Source organism: Dermacentor andersoni, chromosome 11, assembly GCF_023375885.2.
Source record: "Dermacentor andersoni chromosome 11, qqDerAnde1_hic_scaffold, whole genome shotgun sequence".
NCBI classification, from domain to species: Eukaryota; Metazoa; Arthropoda; class Arachnida; order Ixodida; family Ixodidae; genus Dermacentor; species Dermacentor andersoni.
Window position 1 is genome coordinate 9,628,646 of NC_092824.1, and position 20,914 is coordinate 9,649,559.

At 48.5% G+C, this 20,914-nt stretch overlaps 1 pseudogene; it reads right to left on the reverse strand.

Annotated features, from left to right (window-relative positions):
* Nucleotides 1-6,044: 6,044 nt before the first annotated feature.
* LOC140214177 (uncharacterized) overlaps nt 6,045-20,914 on the reverse strand; it is a 158,214-nt pseudogene continuing 143,344 nt past the window's right edge.

Genomic DNA, 20,914 nt, shown 5'->3' on the forward strand with positions numbered 1-20,914 from the left:
ATCAACTGCGGTGTGTGTATATGTTGTGAAATATTTTGAATGTATCGGTTTTCACTCGACGAAGGGAACGGGCGTCTGTGAGTTGCCAGCGTCCAATGGAGAATCTTTTCACTGTCTCTTTTTCTGAAAAGAGTGCTCGTGTACGTCCAACCAAATGCAACCCCAGAACATCTAAGCGCCAATTGTTATATAGCATTTGCATCAGCCACCGGCATCGTTCTCGCGCATTTCAAGTCTAGTAGACTTCAAATCACTATGTATACGCTATAGCCTCCTGTATGAGGCCAAAGACCTTGCTAATCACGGCGGGCACTGCGGTTGCTAAACCAAGATGATACAAACACGCTTTGTGCTTCTATCGGCATTGCCTTTCTTGCCCTCTTAGGCATAACATCCAAAGAGGATCGCATAAAAAGAATACAGCGGCTGTTTGTAAGGACACAATATCCCTAAGATGGGTAAGTGCGTCGCAGAGGAATGGACTAACGAGATTGGAAAAAAAGAGAGAAGAAAAGAAAGAGGTTCTTATTTTGTTACTTCAGAAAGAAAGAGAACAGAACACCGGATAATGCCGCAATAAGACTTCATATGGTCATGCTGCTTGCTTGGACCACTTGTATCATGAGCTATATAGAACAAACAGATCTATAACACAGCATTCACTACTGCCTCGGATGCTCGCGCAATCTGCGGCTGGTCTTTCGGCCAGTCGACAAGTGTGATTCCCACTGTACGGAATGCGGTTATTTTAACCAAAAATATTTTATTTGTGCACTGAAACCTCGTCTAGCAAGCAAGACATTCGCGCAATGTATCTGCAGATAACAATTTGAACGCTACAATTGTCAGAGTAAATAGCAATAGCTTATTCCGCAGTAGTACGGTACCCAAGCTGTTAAGATCGTCATATGTTTTGTAACTACTCATTGCTGGTAAACCATAGCTTAGAATTGCTGTAAGAATGCTCCAGTAAGGTCACATTCGGGAAACGAATTTTTCAGCTATACCTAATTGATCTCTGAGGCTAATTGTAGGCTCATAGAAACACGCGCACATCGGGCATGGTGCTCCATCCGCACTAACGCCAGAAGAAACTCCGGCCAGGCCGACTTAAATCACTTCAGTACGCGTCACAGAAGCGTTCCCCACGTCGAAGACGTCATTTTATGCTAAATAGACTGGGCAAGTGCGAAGGAACCTGCCAGAAACTGCCGCCGCGCGTATACCATAGCATACAACAAGGAGCGTTCGCCCAAGCCAGCATGCCAACTGCCCACAGATAGCGCTATCGCCTACGCAATATGGTGGTGCCCATGGAAAAATGGTCTCAAACATTTGATGATGATACGCGGAGTTTTATGGTGTAAGGGACAAGTATGGCCAAAGAGCGCAATGCTAGTGTTAATGAGTTGGCAGTGTAATACGAAGGTAGATACGAAATTACGAGAGGTAGATTGATGTGGCTGTGAAACGGCCTTACGAAGAGTCGCTGTAAAGTGCGTAAAAAGTATGTGTAATAAGATTATGGCAATGACTAATGATGTATACCATGAACATCAAAAATAGATTTTGAAAGGATAAAACATATAAAAAATATATCAGCGACTGCCTTGACAGAGCCCTTCCAGCCCAATACCCTGGAGGCACGTGCTGCACAGAACACCACTATCACAGCAGCATCCTCTGGCAAGAGGACGTGCTACGAATTCCTTGGTCTGATAACATCTAATACAACGTCGCTCAAAGAACCTAGAACTGTCTTGGTCTGAAAAAGCGGCTCTTCACCAAGAAACATAATGGGATGGAGCAGGACATGATAGCGATATGCTAAATGGAAATGTTTCTCTCTGTTTCGGCTTCCCGACACTACAGGAGGACGTGGAGGACGGCTAGCCGCTCACCACATGTACGGCAGGGTGGTGGTTTATCACCAGTCAGCAAAAAGCTGTGCTTGCCATATGTGTGTCCTATTTTGAGACGATAGAATAGGACATCAATTTGTCGCGTTTTCCCGGTGGATGGCCAGGAACCCAACTGTGGCTTGACTACGTGACCCCTATTATTTGGTTCAGCGTCCCACAAACGCTGCCAGTGAATTCTCGGTTGTTTTTGGGGAAAAGCTTTTAGATCTAAGGCAGGGACTGCAGCGGTAGGATTGACAGCTTGTGATGCAGTGTACGTGGCAATTTCGTCTGCCAACATATTACCCTCTATGCCCCTATGTCCGGGCACCCAGCATACTGCTACGACGAGAAAAGACGCTTCACAATATATCTACAAGATATGTACAACGGACAGAACACAGGCATACAAGATGGAGCCAGTGCGCACGACTATCGGCGATCGTCGCCTTCGTCAGTCCTCTCATCATCGTTAGCTCCTGAAGCACCTCGCGGCATAACCCCCGGCGGCGAAGGCGCTGTACCGGCGCTTGGTAGGTTTGAGTGATATCGCTTCAGTCGAGCGACGTGACTGATATCAGAGGAGCGTCGCGGTGTGGAGGTATTAAGAGGTTGTAAGCCGTAGGTCACGCCTGTCACTTGACGCAAGACATAGTATGGACCTGAGTAGGGTGAAATCAGCTTCTCACAAAGACCAACTCGCCGTGCTGGTTTCCAAAGAAGCACGGTGTCACCAGGGTTAAATTGGGCACTGCGGTGACGAGCGTCATATATGCGTCGTTGCTTTTCTTGGGAAGCGGTCAGACGCAGGCGTGCAATCTCACGTGCCTCGGTTGCTCTAGATATGTCACCTCGGGCATATTGTGACGTTGTATCGAGAACGGCTCGGAGGATCGTGTCAAACGGTAGTATAGGGTCTCGTCCATTCAAGAGAAAATATGGAGAGAAACGAGGAGAATTATGTCGATACGTATTCTAGCAGAATGCGGCGAACGGCATAGCGGCATCCCAGTCACGGTGGTCGGTGGAGACGTACATAGCGAGCATTTCTGTGATAGTTCTATTGAGCCACTTTGTGAGGCCGCTGGTCTGAGGGTGATACGCCATTGTAAACGTGTGCTTGTAGCGCAGGTATGCAAGATGTCCTGACAACCTGTGAGAGAACGTAGCTGCCCCGGTCGGTAAGGAGTTGTCGGGGAGCGCCGTGGTGAAGTATCACTGCGTCAAGAAGGAAGTCAGCGACGTCGGTTGCACAACTGGTCGGGAGAACCCGTGTGATCGCGTAACGGGTGGTGCAGTCCGTAGCAACTGCTATCCGCTTATTCTCACTCAGGGATAGAGGAAAAGGGCCAAGAAGATAAAGACGAACTCGAAAGAATTGCGCAGATGGTAGATCAATGGGCTGACGAGGGCCAGCTGGTAGGGCTGCTGGATTTTTGCGGTGCTGACAAGATTTACAGGAGGCGAAGTAACGGCAAACGAAACGGTAAATACCAGGCCAGAAGAAACGACGCCGAACACGGTCATATGTGTTGGATACTCCCAGATGTCCAGCGGTTGGCACATTATGCAAATGTGCGAGCACAGTCTCACGCATATGCTTGGGAATGACCAGTAGCAGTTCAGGGCCATGTGGTTGCATGTAGTAACGGTACAATATGCCATCTTGCACCACAAACATACGTGAAGAGGGTGAAGTTGGCAGGTCCGCCAGGCTGAGAATGATTTCTATTAGGTAAGGGTCGCGTCGTTGCTCATCGGCCATGTCACGAAACGCAGTAAGCGCGAGGACGCATGCTGACTCGCCGGTCTCAGGCTGGTCTGGTGGGTCTACTGGAGGACGTGACAAGCAATCAGCGTCCTCATGGAGTCTACCTGTTTTATACACCATTGTGTAAGAGTACTCTTGGAGCCATAGAGCCCACCGACCGAAGCGTCCAGCTGGATTTTTTAAAGACGAAAGCCAGCATAGGGCGTGATAGTCAGTGATAACTGTGAAGGGCCGTCAGTAGAGGTAGGGGTGAAATGTACCTACTGCCCAAACAAGGGTGAGGCATTCACGTTAGGTGATCGAGTAATTGCGTTCAGCTGGTGACAGAAGACGGCTAGCGTACGCAATGACACGGCCGCAACCATGCTGTCGTTGTGCCAAAACAGCGCTGATACCGTGGCCACTTGCGCCGGTGCGAAGCTCCGTTGGTCCGGACACGTGAAAGTGGCCGAGAACCGGTGGCGACGTGATTCGCGTCGTCAGCTCAGCGAATGCACTAGCTTGGTCGGGACCCGAGACAAAAGTCGCGTCTTTCTTAAGAAGTTCCGTTAGAGGGCGTGCGATGTCAGCAAAATTTCGCGCGGAGCTGCGGAAGTAGGAGCACAGGCCTACAAAGCTTCGAACGTCCGTTCCGAAGGTGAGCACAGGGAAACCCTTGAATGCGCGAACTTTCTCCGGATCGGGATGAACACCCGAAGAGTCGACGAGGTGTCCGACACTGAAAGAACTATCGAGAGACGCTCGAGGTGTGAGTCAAAAGTCGGCGAAATAACAATGACAACATCGAGGTAGCGCAAGCAGATTGACCACTTTTAGCCGTGAAGGGGGGCGTCCATCATTCGTTCGAATGTGACGGGATTATTGCGGAGCCCAAGTGGCATTTAACATACACTACCACAATACTTGTGGTGCTAGTGGCCACAGCTGGATTTAATGTACTATACGTTTCGGAAGGGCCAGCACGGGAGGGGAAACCCCACCTCATGTCGGTCCTTGCTGTCCAGCACTGGCCTCCCCAAGACATCATTTGTAGGTGAACTACCTTGGGGAAAGCTGTCGTGTTTTTGTTATACTGATCTTATATAGCTGTGGCCTACCTCAAAACTAACTACATCATAAGGAGCAACACAATGGTATTCAAAACAGAAGGAAGAAAAAGGAGAGAGAGAAAAAAAGAAATTATTAAACGACAAACGACAACTAGAAATGAACGAGCGCGTGACGAGTCTCCAAGGAACATCTACACTCTTTTTCTAAATCTATTGCGACAAATTAAGCTGCCGCGAAGGACGCAGGCACTTAACCAAGCCAGATGAAATCATGAGAGACCCAAGGTCTTGCTTAACTTCAAAGTTTCTCGACAGGTCATGCTTCTAGCTCCGAAAACCAAACTATGGGATGTGAATTTCTTACGCGGATCGAAGCAGCTCTGTAATGGAACATACTTTGCTGCCTTCTCACGTGTCTTGTCTTTAAGCACCCCCACATTGGCGTCCCATACGACCGCCAAATCGAGCACCAATACTTCGTCCACAGTCTCAATGGCTATGTCAGGCTTCAGCCTAGTGCCCTCTCGAGTCGTTAAACGAGGTTCTTCTTGAACCGTAACGCTCGGGCTATTTTCCTGTACTAGACGGGCAACCTGCTTCGCTACGAAGTTGTGTCGTTCAGTACGTGCGAGGTGCACCGACTCACACTCCTGCGAAATATGGAATGATGTTTCTGGCTTTTCATGACGGCGACGTCATAGACGTGACGTCGGATCGCTGCTTTGTTTGTTAGTAAGAGACCTAGTCGGATACAGATTAGTCCTAAGGCGCAAATCCTTAAGACGGTCCCCTGAAGGATAGAGCCCATCAGGTGTAATAAACGCCGTTTTTTCACAATCCATGTCGTCAACTGCAGTCTGCCAATACCCGGAAGGAAGGTCTATCGCAGAAAAATACTTGGAACCACTGAGACAGTCAAGGGCGTCATCTATCTGCGGTAAGGGGTACATGTCTTTTTTGTTACGTGGTTTGGATTCCGGTAGTCGATACAGAAGCGCCAGCTGTTGCTCTTTTTTCTAACGAGCACGACAGGAGGTGGCCATGGGCCTGAAGAAGGTTTGACGATATCACGGGCAACCATTTTGTCAAGTTCCTTTTGTATAACTTGGCGCTCAGCACAGCAGACACGCTAGGGACGTCGGTGTATGGGTTTGGCGTCGCCGGTGTGAATGCAATGCTTGACAAATGTTGTTTGGTCCAGTGGTCGGCCATTGAGATCAAAAAGGTCCTTGTATGACATGAGCAGGCCTCGAAGCGCGTTTAGTGTTCGGCCGGTAGGTCAGTGGCGATCATCTTCGTTACCTTATCTAGCATCGCGGGGTTCTAATCAATAGCAGCAGGAGGCGGTGCAGCAGGCTTAGCTAAGACGGAAACATGATAGTCGGAAGATGGAGCAAGGGTTGCAAGAGAGATATCCTGGGGTATCACTTGAGGGCACAGTACAAAATTCACAGTAGGGAAACATGCGGCACTGCCCTTTATACTGATGACCGAGTGCAGGAACATGCCATTCTGCGAACAAAGGACGGTAGCGTTTGGCGATACTATGTAATCACCGTCGTGCACAGGAGGACCAGGAGACACGTCGATGTACGTCACGGCTAGTTGTGGTAGACAAACGTAATCGGCGGAACACAGCGGACTCGGCGCAGGATCAGAAGGCTCAACGGCATGAGGTAAGGCAAGCTGGAAACCCCCGCAGAGCAGTCAATACGAGCCGAAGGTCCTGAATGAAAGTCAAGTCCTTAGTCCTAAGTCCTAAGCCAATTCCTAAGATTACATGTGGGCACTGATCCAAGACGTAAAACAAAACTGAAGTGTGGCGTCCGGCGAGAGTGACACGGGCGGTACGCAACCCAGCAACAGCCAGAGTCACGCCATCGGCTACGCTCACTGCAGCGATCGGAGCAGGGGTCAGAACTTTCTTCAGGCGAATACGGCGGTTTGAGTTCATGAACGATATGTGGGCGCCGGTGTCAATGAGTGCGATGACAGGTATACCGTCCACGTCTACGTTAATGAGGTTGTGATGTCCAGGTATTGTGAGCAGAGGGTTTGCGGTTCTGATCATCGTGGCAGGCTCACCTCTCGGAGCTGCGCCCGTCAGTTTTCCGATGAGCGGCGGGAGTATGAGGGAGAAGGAGAGCGATGACTCAGAGGTGAGCGGGGCAGCTGTCGGGATGGCGAAGGGGTGCGGTTTGATCGTGCTGGCGATGATGGTGGAGCATTGTCGTCGTCATTGTGTACCGGTACTCGGGGACTACCACCTGGACGTCGGATGTTTCGATAGCTCGGCGAAGGCTGCGAGTTCCAAGCACTGCGACAATGGCGGCAAATGTGTCCAACGCATCCACAGCAGAAGCAGATGGGCCTGTCAGCGAAAGTGCGCCACTCTAAGTAATTCTGATAACGAGGACGAACGGTTGGACGTCTGTGTACCTCAGGTTCGGCGAGCGGGCTGTAGCCAGGTCCGTTGAATGGGCAGAGCGTCTGTAATCCTGCGTTTGCTAATTCTTGACGCCCAACGGTTTGGATAAGGGAAATGGTTGCATGGGACTCGTCGGGGTTACGCAGCTGAAGAGGAACTGGGGAGGCAGCTTTAATGTTGCAGTGGGTGATGCGCACAATAATGTCGGATGCAACATGAACGGGTGGGAAACGGGGGCCCTCGCAGGTAGACGTCGCAGCCGTGTTCGGAAGACGAGTGAAGTTCGGAGTAACGCGGCGATTTTTTGCGTCTTCATAGCGTCGGCATTCATTGATGACGTCTTGCACTGTGGATTAGTTTTTAAAAACCGAAAGTATAAACGCGTCATCCGCGATACATTTGAGGATGTGCACAACCTTTTCCATTTCCGGCATCGTGTAATCGTCTTTGCGACAAAGCGCGAGCACGTCGTAGATATACGTCACATAGGACTCGGTGCAAATCCGAGCTCGACATGCGTACGATGGGCTTGCCGAAGAGATCGATAACCTTTTGCTTACATGCATCCCAGCTCGTAAAATCCTGTTCGTGGTTCAGAGACTACACTTGTGTAGTTACCACCAGGTAACATGCGATGTTCGATAGCATCAGAGTCGGGTCACAGTTGTTTCTAGCGCTCACGCGTTCGTACAGTTGAAGCCAATCTTCGACATCGGTGTTGTCAGAGCCGTAAAAGGTACCTGGGTCACGCGTTTGGGTGAAGACGACGGGGCGGGTGGCGGCCGGGTGGCGGCGGATGGTTGAGACACGGTTGATGACCTGCTCGAAGCATTCTCGTCCCCACCCTGCGCTGGCATTGTAGATGCTGCCAAGGAGCATCCGCTGCGTAGATCAGTCTTGAAATTTGAAAAACCCGCGCTCTCCACCAAAATGTTACGGGGAGAGAAGATGCTTGACAATATATTGACACAGTGATGTGGGGCTCCCGCACCGCGGGACGGCGCGCGCAAATGTCGGCGCAATGAAAGACGATGAAGCATACAGGCTGCACGCTCTTCTTCTGGCCCGCCATTAAAGAGAAGCGTCTACTTCATAAGACTCCGGCTTCAATCTATGTTACATTTTTCTTTTGGAGGTGCTGGGGACATGCGACCACTCCCAGATCGAAAACCGTCTACAAGCCCAGTATGAAGTCCGGTCGAGTTGACGCCTGTTCACGTACGGACAAGCTGTCGACTTCAAAGACTGCCACTTGAGCACGAGTCTCTACCCAATCGAGTCAGAAGGATGAGTACATCGGTTCCGTCTTCTTCCTCAACCATACCGACCAAAGTCGTCCTTAACCAGCCGTGAATCCCCACGTCCTTCCATGGGGACGCCTTCGAGGATGTTGAGAACTGGCTCGATCACTTTGAGCGTGTCGCAGAATTCAGCGGCTGGACTGCAGAGCGCAAGCTACGCAACGTCTACTTTGCCCTCGAGGACTATGCACGGTCATGGTTTGAGAACCGGGAGGCGGCCCTATTAACATGGGACGAATTGCGACGGCAGCTAATCAGCACATACGCTAGCCTCGATCGCAAGGAGTGAGCTGAATCTGCAATTCAGGCGAGAGTACAGAGGCCGAACAAAAGCGTGGCAATGTTTGTCGAAGATATGTGCCGACTTTTCCGACGCGTGGATCCGACCATGCCGGAAGAAAAGAAGCTTAAGAACTTGATGCGCGGTGTCAAGCAAGAGCTATTCGGTGGCCTAACACGCAACCCACCAAATACCGTTGCAGAGTCTCTCGCGGAAGCCATATCAATGGAAAATGCACTGCAGCAGCGAACAAGGTAGTACAACCGCTACCTGTCGACCCTATCGCTTGACTCTCTCGCTATACCCTGGGACAATATCGACGCCTTGCGTGAGCTCATTAGGCTTGTTGTTCGAGAAGAGCTCCAAAAGTTTCAGGTGGCTCCGGCATCGGTTCAGCGACTCGCTCTGGCTCAGGTCGTCAGGAAGGAACTCAGGCAGCCAGTCCAAGTCCCAGAGCGAAGCGAGACACCACAGCACGAGGTACGGCAGCCACAGCCCCGCATGTCGTATGCGGAAGCTGCGCGAAGTTCGTTGTCCCTGATTTTTCACGGTGTCAGCGACGTCCCGGACTTTCATGGTGTGCGCGCCGTTGAGCAGAGAACTGCACTTCAGGACTTGCCGCATGCCATTCATGGCTGAAACACGACCACCCTGCAAGAGCGACGTATGGCGCACTGCAGACCGGAGGCCCTTGTGTTTGCAATGCGGTGAAGCCGATCACCTCTACAGGGCGTGTCCTTACCGCCGAGCTGGGCTCCATGAATTTTCACTGAATGCGCCATGCTCGAGCAATGGTGAACAACCCCTGGAGATTGAGGCCTACCTTGCGGACACCAGGACCTCGTTTGCCCCACGACTCCGTAACCCTTGGTCACCGTCACCCGCCCGAAACAGGTCTTCCAGCCGACTCTTCCCGCCGAGCGCAACAAGGCGTCGCTCACCCAGTCCTGCCTCCAGGGAAAACTGAGTCCAGCGACCTGCGGAGGTGAGGTCGCTGACGTTGAGAACGTTGAAGATACTCCACTACGACGACTGCAATTTGACGTAATTGAGACGCAGAGAAAGCAGTGTCGTTCGGTGTCAGTATTTTGCGACGTACCAGTTACCATAGATGACCACAAATCACGGTGTTAATCGACACGGGTGCGGACACATCTGTTCTGAGCCAGAATTTCGCACATATAGTGAACAATGTTTCGACGCACTTCACCGGAACTCAGATTCGTACTGCAGGACGGCACCTCATAACTCCAATGGGCCGGTGCACGGCACGAGTCAACATTCGGGGCTTCACGTACATCGGCGACTTCGCCAATATTCCTGAATGTTCAAAGGACCTTATACTCGGCATGGATTTCCTTCAGGCGGACGGTGCCATTATCGACCTGCAAGAGTCTAGAGTCAGCTTCGCTACTACGCAAGCCATAGCGAACAGTAATGGTGACGTCGCGCTTCGCGTAGCTGACAATCACGTCACGTTGCCACCCAAGAGCAGCTTGCTTACTCTTGTCCGATGCGACATGAAGGACGATGCCGAAGGAATTGCTGAAGCAAACATCCCCCTGCTTCTTGAGTGCCACATTTGCACAGCCAGGGGGCTTCTTCAGGTGCGAAACCAATGTTCAGTGGTATTGCTAAGAAACTTTAGCAACGAGTATCGGCATGTACTGCGATGAACGACAATCGCATTCCTTCGCGAAATCATTGATGTTACTGACATTGCTACATTGGAAATCGCATCGTCTCAGCAATCTGAATTACCCAGCCTAATAGAACGGGTTCACGTTAACGCTCCTCTGCCAGACCACCAGAAAGACCGTCTGCTGAGTCTCGTGAATGAATTTGCGGACTGTTTTTCAACGTCGTCCAATGTGCAGCGCACGTTCATCACAAAGCACCGCATTATTACGGACGAGTTCGTACCGTTCGTCAGCATCCTTACAGAGTGTCTCCAGTGGAAAGGGAAGCGATCAAGCATCAGGTGAAAGAGATGCTCCAATACGACGTGGCCCAGCCGTCCACAAGCCGTGGGTCTCCCCTGTGGTGTTAGAAAGAAAGACAACACACTATGGTTCTGTGTAGATTACAGAAAGTTGAACCGTGTCACCAAGCGCGATGTTTAGCCATTGCCACGCATCGACCACGCGTTGGATCGTCTACAACATGCCAAGTTTTTTTCTTCGTTGGATCTTAGGGTATTGGCAAATCAAAGTTAATGAAAAGGATCCTGAAAAAACAGCGTTTGAGACACCTGACAGGATTTATGAGTTCAAAGTTCTACCCTTCGGTCTCTGTTCCGCACCTGCCACCTTGCTTGCTTGTTCCACACCTGCCACCTGGCACCTGCCACCGTGCTTGCTGAACTCAAATGGTAAACCTGCCTCGTATACTTGGACGACTTTGTCGTGTCCTCGAGCACGTTTGACGAACACCTCGCACGACTCGAGAGTGTCCTGGCTGCGTTCCGTACGGCCGGCCTTACCATCAAGCCTGAAAAATGCTACTTCCGGTTCCAAGAGCTGAAATTTCTTGGCCATGTCGTTGGTCCTACAGGCGTCCGACCAGACCCCGACAAGTTAGCTGTCGTCGCCGAGTTTTCACCACCCACAGACAAAGAAGGCTGTCCAACGCTTCCTTGGTTTGTGCCCATATTATAGGCGCTTCGTCGAGTTGATTCTCCAGAATTGTTGAGCCTCTGACAAGGCTTGCACACGAGAATGTGCCTTTCATTTGGGCGGACGAGTAGCAGCAGTCGTTCAAGGAATTGCGCAAGCGCTTGCAAGAGGCCCTAATACTTGCTCATTTCGACGAAGACGCTGACACTGAAATTCTACTGACGCCAGTAATGCGGGTCTTGGCGCATTTCTTGTGCAGTGGCAAGCTGGTGCGAAACGCACCATTGCTTATGCAAGCCGCAGTCTCACCAATGTTGAGAAAAGCTACTCAACCACTGAAAAAGAATGCTTAGCGGTTGTGTGGGCAATTAGTATATTCCGACCCTACTTTTACGACACACCCTTTAAGGATGTCAGCGATCAACCACGCCCTGTGCTGGCTTGCCAACCTCAAGGATCCTTCAGGCAGACTAGCCCGTTGGAGCCTGCGCTTACAGGAGTACGACATTACAGTTGTCTACCGATCTGGAAGGAAGCACAGCGACGCTGACTGTTTGTCCCGCGCACTGCTCCCTACAACGTCATCGGACACTGACCATGACTTGTCATTTGTCGGCGTTATCGACGCCATAAGGATGGCTGAGTACCAGTCCGCTGACCCTGAGCCGCTGCCGCTGATCGAGCACCTTCAAGGAGTTGAAGGTGTTTTACCCCGCTCGCTCGTGCGCGGCTTATCATCGTACTATTGGCACGAGAACGTCCTTTACAGGAAAATCTATGGAAGCGGTGCAAATACGTACCTCCTTGTCGTGCCGTCGGCGCTGCGCCAAGACATTTTGGAAGCCTGCCATGGTGAGCCCTGCGCGGGACACCTGAGCTTCGCTAGGACATTAGCAAGGATACGATAGAAGTATTACTGGCCCCGGCTTTTTTCTTCTATGCAACGGTACGGGAAGACCTGCAGCGATTCTCAGCGCCGCAAGAAACCACCAGTTAAGCCGGCTGGCTTTCTCCACCCTGTGGACCCTCCTCTAGCATCGTTCCAACAAACAGGAATGGATCTACTTGGGTCATTCCCAGTGACCTCTTCACGCAACAGATGGATAGTCATCGCTACCGACTACTTAACCCGGTACGCCGAAACCGAAGCTATTCCGCAAGCAAATTCGTATGAAGTGGCCAAGTTCTTTGTACGCCACATCGTCCTACGACATGGTGCACCGTCTGTTCGCATCACCGATCGCGGTACAGCCTTTACAGCCGAACGTTCTCCAGCTGACGCATAGCTCTCACCGCAAGAGCACTGCATATCACTCTCAAACCAATGGATTAGCGGAACGTCTGAACAGAACGCTGGCTGGTATGCTCTCCATGTATGTCGACGTAGAGCCCAAGACGTGGGACGAGATTTTACCCTATGTAACTTTCGCGTATAACAATGCGGCGCAGGAGACTACACAGTTTACGTCATTCGAACTTGTATACGGGCACCACTTCACGTCAACACTTGATGCCATCATACCTTGGCTGATAATGGCCCTACCCGCGAACACGTGGGAGAGTTCGTACAAAGAGCTGAAGAAGCACGACAGCTTGCTGGGCAACGTATCCGGAGCCAGCAGCATACCGACACCCTTCGATACAACCAGTGTCGACGCGACGTCCATTACAATACCGGCGCCTGCGTGTAGGTCTGGACGCCCATCCGTCGCCGTGACTCTCGGAAATGTTGCTCCGCCGGTATTTTGGTCCCTACAAGGCTACACGCCGCCTCAGTGATGAGACCTACCAAGTAGTCCCCTGCAGTTCTCACCCCTGTTCGCTCCGTCTTCATCCTCGCGCTGAAGTTGTTCATGTAGTGCGCATGAAACGCCGAGATGCACTTGAGGAGCTCCATTTCTTGTAGTCTCTGAAAGAACTTCCTGAAGCGACCGAGACGGTTGCTTTTCCCATGGGGGTCAATTGACACAGTGATGTGGGGCTCTCGCACCGCGGGACGGCGCGTCCAAAGGTCGGCGCCATGAAAGACGATGAAGCGTGTAGGCTGCACGCTCTTATGGCCTGCGATTAAAGAGAAGCTTCTACTTTGTAAGACTCCGGCTTCAATCTACGTTACAATATTTACAAGATATATACAATGGGCAGAGGTCAGGCATACAAGATGGAGCCCGTGTGCACGACTATTGGCGATTGTCGCCTTCGTCAGTCCTCTCATCATCGATCGCTTTCGCAGCGCCTCGTAGCAATATAATCACATGCTGCTGAGACAAAAGGGGGTTAACCGAGGCGCCCGCCTTATGTTAATCATATCGTGAAAAGCCAACAAACAGAGGAACCAAGGACAACATAGGGGAAATTACTTGTAATTAATATTTGCAATAAAGAAATGATAATGACAATGAAAGTGGATGAAAAAAAGAACTTGCCGCAGGTTTGGAACGATCCCGCGTCCTCCCACGTCGATCCCCCGCCAAGGTTTGCGAGTGGAGGCGCTGGCTAACGAGGTTAACCCTTGGGGTAGAGCATAAATACCCAACAAAGTGGATGGGAACACCGTGGCAGTTCAATTGGTTAGAGCATCGCACGCGTAATGCGAATACGTTGGATCGTTCCCCACCTGCGGCAAGTTGTTTTTCCACCCACTTTCATTGTCATTAATTAATCATTTCTTTAATTCAATTATTAAGTACAAGTGATTCGCCTATGTTCTCCTTGGTGTCTTTGTTTGTTAGCTTCTCATCACACGCTGCTGCAAAGAACGAAATAACGCAAGATAAGTACACGGTTTCTTGGTTTACGCAGCGACATTAAGGCTTTTACGACGCTTAGTGAGTCTGTAAATACAATTGTTTTTTAAAGTTTTAATTTCCCAATATGTTTTACAGCCGGCAACCGTGGATCGGCCTCTGGCGTAAAGGTGCTTGTTTTTGTGTGCAATGCATCAGATTCAGAGAAAGATGGTCCAAATGCTGCAGAATCAGTCTGGTGTAAACTTTATCTAGACGAAGCACATGCCGTGATAGGCGTCGTTTACCGTCCGCCAAGTTCTTCCGTAGACCACTTTCTAACTCTTGGTCGCTGTATTAACGAGCAACAGCTAAAAACGGGTAACCTCATTTGCATGGGGGATTTTAATGCCCCCGGCCTTCATTGGCGTACTTTAACACTTGTGAAAGAGACTGCCATAAATAGAGAACTAGTTGCCTTTTCTCTTTTATTCGACCTTGTCCAGATTGTGAATAAACCTACACGATGCGGTGCTGTGCTCGATTTGGTTTTCTTTATTTCTAACATTCTTGCAAAGGGTTACAGAAGTGATGTCATTGAGGGAATTTCTGATCACCGGGCCGTTCTTGTCTCCTTAAATCCTCCGCAGGATTTCCAAGCGTACAAAGGGCGTTAAAGAAAAAGAAATAAGACACTTTGTTCAGGTTTTCCTGCATTCTCGCATCCTGTATGGTGCCCCTTTTCACCCTATCACTAGAACACAGCTACGTACTCTGGAACGCGGCAACAACGAGGCAAGGAGAGTATTGACAGGATTGCCAAAGTACACGCCACTCCCTGCACTCAAGAGCTGCAGTGCTTTAGGTGGCATCGCTGACCACATTTCAATGCACGAGCATACGCATGTGACACGCCTCAAGTCCACAAACGAGGAAGGGCCACATTGGTTAAAATTCAGCATGACATCTCTAAGCTTCCGTCGCTTCCACGGATATCTCCCCCTTGGGAGCACGTACCAATTGCGGATCCCAAGCCACTGCCGAAGAACATGGGATAAGATCAATCGGCAAGAAGACAGGCCCACGCCAAACGCCATAAGAAATATACGCACCAACTACGTGAGGGGGGCCACTACAATTCTGGCAGGTGCCATATAGTCTATGTGGATGCTTCTATCGGAGGACCAGAGGAGGAGCCAATGTTCCCTACGGCGTGGACAAATATGGAAGCAACTGAATGGGGCAGTAAACTCCACCTCACAAGATATGTCCTTCACAGCTCTACGACAGAACTCTATGCCATCCTAGATTTTGCCAAGGGTGTTGAACACACTGCCAACAAAGGATGCTGAACACACTGCCAACAAATTTCCAAGAGAAGCTAAGCACCACTACAGAGTGTTTACGGGCTCTCAAAATGCCTTTAGAGCTTGCCAGGACACTCGTACAACCACTGCTGTGGTCCAATAACTCCTCCTCCACGTGCGTCGTCTGCGTGACCAAGGTCATGATTTTCACTTACATTGGATCCCGGGGCACACGGGTATACCACGAAATGAACAGGCCCATCGACTAGCACGCACCACGCTACTATGCGCGCTGTCGAAACCACCCGAACAATTATTGAACAACGTACCTGAAGACGCGGAAATACACAGTCAGTGGTACGATCCTATGGAAGCAATAGCCGAAGCCAAGCGCCACCGGCGCAGCTATCTCTTCACTACGTCCAATCCCATGGACATTCCTCCCCTTCCCTCCCAGGCTGCTACTCGTCGGCAGCGGGTTCTGCTCCGGCAGGTACAGACTGGCACCCTCCTTACCCCTTTCCCCGTGTAGTGTTTTCGCAGCGTATTTCGATATTTTCGTATCACCGTGACATTTTCGTACCATCGAAAGTATCAGACCCCATGATGTAGATAATTAAGTCCCCCACCGTGTCCCTTACCTTCTCACTCCCGCCACTTCCCAAGCCAATTCACCGTAGCCCTTTAAGGGGAAAAAGTGTGAATAAAGACGTGTAAACAACAACGCCAGCCGTGCAGCGCTGCTATAACCGAATGCGCCAAACTCAAGGTTCCATATACCACACCAAGTTAACCCAAGCGGCCTGGGATGACAGGACAGAAAAGTTGATAGGAAAGCAAACGATTAAGAAGCACACTATGAGGCGACCACTTATTTCATCCGGGTGGGTCAATCTGGGGGCGCCGTGTACGTGAAACAGAGGCCATAGGGTTGTGTTGACGCCACTGAGGGTCCTTAAAGGTCCAAACACTCAGCATAGGCTCAACCCCCAGGATCCCCTTTTCGCCGGAACAAAGCTTGGTGCTTTCCGTCATGGCATCAAACTACTCGAATGGGTCTCTGATTAGACTAACATAAAACTAACATAAATAAGATTCTGGTACTGCAAAAGAAAATTGTTCAAATATTCGCCAATATTGATAATACAGCTACCTCCAAGTATGCTTTTGAAACACATAACATTGTCCGGGTCAACCTTTGTATCACTTTAAGTTACAAAAAATGTATTTTTCGACGGCATCCATTGCCGATTTTTATTCGACTCTAGCATCTTTGGGCATGCGTCATGCTAACATACACAAAAGAACTATTAATACTTGGAATATACCAAGTTTTCGTACAAACTGTAAATTACAAATGTTGTCTTACAACCTGCCCCATGTTCTAAACACATATAAACACACAATAGGATATACTAAAGCTGAGCTGCGGAAATATTTTGTTGAAATGTGATTTTATGTTCTTTATGTTTTGCTTGATTATTCCTATTTCACTCTGAATATTTGTATCACCATTTGAGGGTATCTATTTTCGATTTTATTGTTTAATGTTTTTTGCAATAGATTGTTACACTCTGTATGTATAACTGGTGGATGTTTTCTCTTTATTGACTATAACTATTGTATTTTTGTCTGATTTCTGTACCACTCGTTTGCTACTGCTTGTAGGGGTTTTCTGGACATAGTCAAGCTGCTCATCAGCTTTTTGCCAGAAAACCCTCCAGTTGAACCTGGAAAATAAACTTACTTACTTACTTACTTACTTACATGAGACCTCGATTCGTAACGTTTAACCATGAAAAGACAACTACTATGAAAATAATATCTGGTGTTCCAGTATAGTCCTCACTGTCCCCCAAAGCTCGGTTCTTGGGGTGCTCTTGTTTTATGTTAATGATATTGTTGAAGTTATTGCTGACACTCTTGTTAAAACCTGCTTGCCTGGCGATGGCTGTTTCTTGTATTCAGATGTTACTAGGGTACATGATCAGCAGATAATAAATGACGTCTCGACATTCAGTCTCCAGTATCTCTGCAGGAAATATTTTATGTCGGTCGATTACTTACAGATGATTTTGATACCTACAAAGAAATTTCAGAATCGAAAAATTGAGGATCGCCAGTGAGACTCTATAGTCCGCACAGAAGTATGTTTATCTAAGTGAATTACTCACAGGGGACCATGATCAAGAAAAGGAATTTTACAAAAGAATGAAAATGGGTTGGAGTGCATATGGCAAGCAGTACCAAATCCGGACTGGGAGCCTACCACTGTCGTTGAAAAGACAAGTAAAATTATAGCATTCGGCTGGTGCTAACATATGCGGCAGAAACTTGAAGTTCGACAAACACGGTCGAGAACAAGTTAAGGACCGCGCAAAAAGCGAAGGAACAAAAAAATGTTAGGCGTTTAGTTAAGAACAATAAGAGAGCGGTAGCGGTCAGAGAGCAAACTGGGATAGCCGATATTCTAGGTGATAATAAGAGAAAAACATGGAGCTGAGCAGGCCACGTAATGCGTAGGGCAGATAAGCGGCTGATTATTGAGTAACAAAATGCGTGCTAAGGTAAGGAAGCACAGTCGATGACGCCAGACAATTAGGTGTGGTGATGAAATTAGAAAATTCTAGGCATGAATTGGAATCAGCTACCTATAGAAGGTCAGGGGCTCTATAACGTAAAACTATTCCAATATGTTTCTATTCCAATCTCCTGGCGTCAAATTTGCGTAACCTCCAACGCAAGCACCGGGCGGTCACCCACAGGGTTGTCTGTACAGACCACTCTCCTCGTTCATAGGAGGTCACTTTTATTTGCTTGAAAAACGAATAACATTGCCTACACTGAGCGGCTTGTCGTATCTAATTGGCTGACAAGAGGCGAGGAGAACGCTCAAGTGGAGAGGCATCCGCTGGGGCAGAGCCAGTGCACTCAAAATCGATAACCGGATGAAGAGGGTGGTGCCGGCGTCTGCGATTGGTCGGCTTTCCGTCACTTAGCTTGTGGTGGCTGGTCGAAAATCGCGGCGGCATGCAACGGAAGCTTAAGGATGACGCTAAAACTGACCCTCAGCAAAGAAAAGTTGGCAGAATGAGGTGGTAAACGTGCCGAAAGTGCTCGAAAACGTTACACGGCCACGCAAGAAGCTTTACTATACGCAAATACACCCATGCTCTCCGGCAGGTGCGAGTAGCCAGCGTCTCAGCGATCCGCGGCAGCCATCTTTTATTCCTTTCGGAACGGGGCAGCCTGCGGCTATTCCGAAGAAAATTCAGTTTTGTTCGGCATATTAATGCATTTTTATCGCGTATACGTCACTCTGACGCGCTGAGTTTGTGCGGTTTTGTGACGTCGCGTGACAGGCAGCTGAAGTGGGTGCAGCCCGAAAGCTTTTTACCAATAGCCGAGGGCTAATGGCGAAAAGGGGTCGAATCAGAAATAACTATTTTCCTTTTTTCTGTCAAATCATGCATAATTAGTGTGTACACATCATATCAGATGGGGAGCTATCGCGGTTTTCGTGACGTCGCGTGACAGACAGGTGGAGTGGGGGTGGTCGAGAAAAGTTTTTGACCAATCGTGGAGGGCTGATAGCAGAATTGGAATAGAAAAGTTTGGAATAGTTTTACGTTATAGCGCTCCAGGTTACTTCCCAAGAAATATTCAGCCTTTTCCAGTTAGTGTGAATCATGGGACATTGTGGTAAAAATAAAGGAAAATGTATGTTTTTCCATTACTAGCCATTTCAGTCATGGCGTGCGTGTTTATGGGCGCGACTTGTTTTTGCAATTACTGTGCAGTGGTTGCAAGGAATAGACAACGAACATATAGCTTTCAGTAAATTGAACATTCGGCTGTCCTAAAGTACGCCCATTTATCTTCTGAGTAAAATGTATCGCTTGAGACGACAACCTTTGTGAAGGCACTATCGCGTTTTACGGGACGTATTGAGTGAGGCGTTTCGGTAGTAATCGCGAAAGACTTTTTCCTTCTTGTAATGCTTGCACCCAACATTAACCTGTTCATATAATTCGAGCGAGGGACTCAATATCTTTAATGAAGAAACGTAGCATGACGTACACTAGGATAAAAGAATATTTATTTAGTATGTAATTATGATAGGGCTCTATAACATACATACTACAACATAACAGTTTCACTTGAATACGCGTCGGTAGTTTGGTCGCGACATCATTCCAAAGACTTGAGTCTATTCAGAAAAAAAAAACCATAAGGTTTTTATATAATCGTTATGACCGCCATTTCTCACCGACATCACACGCTAGTAAGCTGCTACTAAAGCGTCTGGCCCATAGGCGTACTTGTGACCATGTTGTTCTGCTATACAACATTGCTCATGGGAAAACTTATGTCAATGCACCTGTTTTTTTCACTAACTCTTCTTCTCGGCCCATTAAAAGAAGTCATCGTCTTAACGTTGTTCATTTGATTGCATCGATTGATCGTTTCAGGTTTTGCGTTTTTTCCACATACAATTGCGATTTGGAATGGCCTTGAGGGGTCCTTGCGCGACTTATCGAGTGATGAATTTGCCGACCTATTGCCGAATTATGTTCATTAATCAACTAGCTCTTCTTGATATTGTTCTTTATATTTTTGTTTTCTTTTTGTCACTAAAATGTATTCTTCAGTTGATTGACATATATATGCACTCACTCCTGCAATATCTTGCTATGCAAGATGGCAGTATGTGTAAATAAAATAAATAATACACACAGTTATTCTCATCCGACCTTGACTTGCTTTCTATGGAGTCTCCAGCACCTTGGTAAAAAATTATGTAAATTTAACACATTTAGCAACAGTTGATCGTAATTCGTGACAGTAGGGGCTTACAAAACTAGCAAATTGACGCTTAGCTGCGACATTCATGGGAAGTTCTTAAACAAGTAGAAGAGCATAAATGTTTAGGTGCTACAATAACCTCACCACTAAAATGGCCAAAGCATGTAAGTAAGGTCTCTTCAAATGTCAGAAGAAAGCTGGAGTACCTGAAACACAAGCTAAGCATTTCCTACAGCGCATTACGCTTAAAGGCTTGCCTATTTATACTTAGACCCTCACTGGAATTGTCGTATATGACCAGCAACACAGCACAGATGAGGCATAAATAAAGTTTAAGTGCAACGTCTCGCCACTCGCTTTATGTATAATTGTTTCAAACGGCGACATTCTATATGCTCTATGCTGGAATTGGCTAAATTTTAGTTTTTTTCGGAGGTAAGAGTTTCAGGCAAAACGTTTTTCCATATATATTTCTGGAAGTTAGGCATTCGTTCGAGAGGTTGTATAGTTGGAGAGATCACTAGGGCTCCTCTGCATAATCACAGTATCAGCATTAAACCAGTATTTGTAGGCGGCGTTCCAAGCAGGAGGTGCATGCAAAGGATTTCGGGAACACATATGCGCTTACAATAAATTGACACCTATAAAGGAGGAAAGCTTCAAACTACAAATTCAATTAAGTTACCAATTCCAGCTAAGGATACACCTCAAACCGAATAATTCCACGTGG